This window comes from Triticum urartu, chromosome 3 (assembly GCF_003073215.2).
Source record: "Triticum urartu cultivar G1812 chromosome 3, Tu2.1, whole genome shotgun sequence".
In the NCBI taxonomy this organism is placed as follows: Eukaryota; Viridiplantae; Streptophyta; class Magnoliopsida; order Poales; family Poaceae; genus Triticum; species Triticum urartu.
In genome coordinates, this window is record NC_053024.1 from 16,674,056 (window position 1) to 16,677,056 (window position 3,001).

At 48.1% G+C, this 3,001-nt stretch overlaps 1 pseudogene; it reads left to right on the plus strand.

Annotated features, from left to right (window-relative positions):
- Positions 1 to 958: 958 nt before the first annotated feature.
- LOC125546512 overlaps positions 959 to 3,001 on the plus strand; it is a 4,465-nt pseudogene continuing 2,422 nt past the window's right edge.

The following is a 3,001-nucleotide window of genomic DNA, read 5'->3' on the forward strand; positions in this document are numbered from 1 at the left end:
GCTTCAGCCCCCACGCATATAATGTGGGGGTGTTCGCAGAAGACGCATGTTCACACTTGATCCAACGTCTTGGTGCATTAATGAGGTGATAGCGCAGCGAACTAGGCAACCAGACTATAATGCTTTAACACTTTCACTTAGCCAGAGGAGTTTGACAGTGGAGCTACTATATAGCCCATGGTGGCTCCACGCTCATCCGGATTCGGGGCGCGTACATGCCTGGCCGGGAAACGGCCCTTCATTAAGGTGGAGGAATCCCGAAGATCCCGCTAGGTCATCGAGTGGTTGACCAGTCTCACGCTATATCATGACAGTCAGTTTTCAGCTTTCTCTACTGAGGTGCTCGTCCGGATGAACCAGGGCACAATCGCAGTAGTTCTCCTGGTGCCGCCTTAGCCGATAGAGCAGAACGTAAGGCAGAAAAACACAGGAGCCGGGCAAACCCAACATTTGACCAAAGACATGATTCGTAGCTGATGCATATAAGGCCAAACTCGCGATGCCGAACACTCCCTAAGGTATTCGGTCTTTATGATGTAAACCGGGCCTAAACAGCGCCCTTTGTAATAAGCCCCTGGTGTCCAGGTACGTGCAATATTCTGACGTGGCCAGATGCCAATACGTCAGCATCCTTCTCAATTGTACTGAGAATCCGAGGGTTGTGTATCAACAAGAGACAGTAAAAAAGGTTTACGCAGGGTCTTAATCTAAAAAGAATCCTTGGAACGGGTCGCTGCTGCACGTCTGCGCCTGTATCTCCGTTGTGCCGTGTCCTGGACGGGTGTAGCATGATGGTCATCTGTAAAAGAGAGGAACTTAGTTGAAAGGTTGTCGTGCGAAAAGGTAGGTTATACTAAATAAACTATATACAGTTCAAGATGAGTAAAGTTGAGCCTAATTGCCACTTGTTTGTGCACATTGAGCCCCTTGTTTTGTAATAGGGGTATAGCCATCAAACATGTATCAAGTACATATAGCTGCGCCGGACTCGTCTAACCGCGTCCGTGGTCCTAACGACCTGGCAGATGCATTAGTTGGTGAGGCCGTTTAGTGTGCGGCTGCCAAGGCAGCCGCACGGTCTTCCGCGCACAAGGAGCACTCAATATTTCCATTTACTATAATGATGCCACGTGGACCAGGCATCTTAAGCGTGAGAGAAGCGTAATGCGGTATTGTGTTAAAGCGAGCGAAAGCTTCGCGTCCGAGTAGTGCTTGATAGCCACTTTGGAACGGAGCGATATGGAACGTTAAATTTTCGCTGCGGAAGTTATCGGGAAAGCCGAATATAACCTCTAGTAGCAGGGAGCCCGTGCAATGGGCCTATGGGCCTGGCGTTACTCCTTTAAAGGTAGTATTGCTGCGGCTAATTTTTGTTGGGTCTATCCCCATATTGCCAACTGTGTCCTGATATATCAGGTTTAGACTGCTGCCGCCGTCCATCAGGACTCATGTGAAGTGGTATCCGTCAATTATTGGGTCTAACACCAAGGCAGCCCATCCTGCATGCCGGATACTTGCCGAGTAAGCCCGATGGTCGAAGGTGATCGGTTGGGACGACCAGTGGCAGAACTCCGCGGTGATAGGCCCTGGGGCATGTGTCTCTAGGAGTGCCGCTTTTTTCTCCCCTTTGTCACGTGTAACACGTTTACTGTTTTGACTTCTGGTGGGAATTTCTTCTGTTCCCCAGTGCTTTGCTTGCGAGGCTCGTCCTCGTCTTCGCTTGGTGTATCCTGCCCCTTATGTTCGGCGCTGAGCTTGTCGGACTGCTTGAAAACCCAACATTCTCTATGGGTATGATTTGCAGGTTTATCGGGGGTGCTATGGTTCTGACATATTTGGTCCAGAATCTTGTTTAGGCTGGACAGTTCGTCTTTGTTGCCTTTGGAGGGCAGCTTTTGCTAGCCTGGCCGAGAGCTTCTGAATCCGGCTTTTACCGCCGTGCTCTTCGGGCTGTCTTCTTTATCCCGGCGCTTGTTTTTGCTGCGTCGTGATTTCCCATTTCTGTCCCTAACTTTGGATGTACTTGGGTCGCTGGTGCTGCATCGGGCTAACCAGCTGTCCTCGCCCGCGCAAAAGCGGGTCATGAGGCTTGTTAATGCTTCCATTGTTCTCGGCTTTTCTTGGCCGAGGTGTCTGGCAAGCCATTCGTCTCGAACGCTGTGCTTGAAAGCTGCTAAGGCTTCAGCGTCCGGACAGTCGACTATTTGGTTCTTTTTAGTGAGGAACATGTTCCAAAGCTTTTGGGCTGACTCTCCGGGCTGTTGAGTTATATGACTTAAATCGTCTGCATCCGGTGGTCGGACATAGGTCCCTTGAAAATTTGCCCGAAAGGCGTCTTCGAGCTCTTCCCAACCACCAATGGAGTTTTCAGGGAGGCTTTTAAGCCAGTGCCGAGATGGCCCTTTGAGCTTGAGGGGTAAGTACTTGATGGCGTGGAGATCGTCTCCTTGAGCCATATAGATATGGAGGATGTAGTCCTCAATCCAGACCCCAGGGTCTGTTGTTCCTGAAGGAAATATGCCCTAGAGGCAACAATAAAGTTATTATTTATTTCCTTATAATCATGATAAATGTTTATTATTCATGCTAGAATTGTATTAACCGGAAACATAATACATGTGTGAATACATAGACAAACAAAGTGTCACTAGTATGCCTCTACTTGACTAGCTCGTTAATCAAAGATGGTTATGTTTCCTGACCATGAACAATGAGTTGTTATTTGATTAACGAGGTCACATCATTAGTTGAATGATCTGATTGACATGACCCATTCCATTAGCTTAGCACCCGATCGTTTAGTATGTTGCTATTGCTTTCTTCATGACTTATACATGTTCCTATGACTATGAGATTATGCAACTCCCGTTTACCGGAGGAACACTTTGGGTGCTACCAAACGTCACAACGTAACTGGGTGATTATAAAGGAGCATTATAGGTGTCTCCAAAGGTAGATGTTGGGTTGGCGTATTTCGAGATTAGGATTTGTCACTCCGATT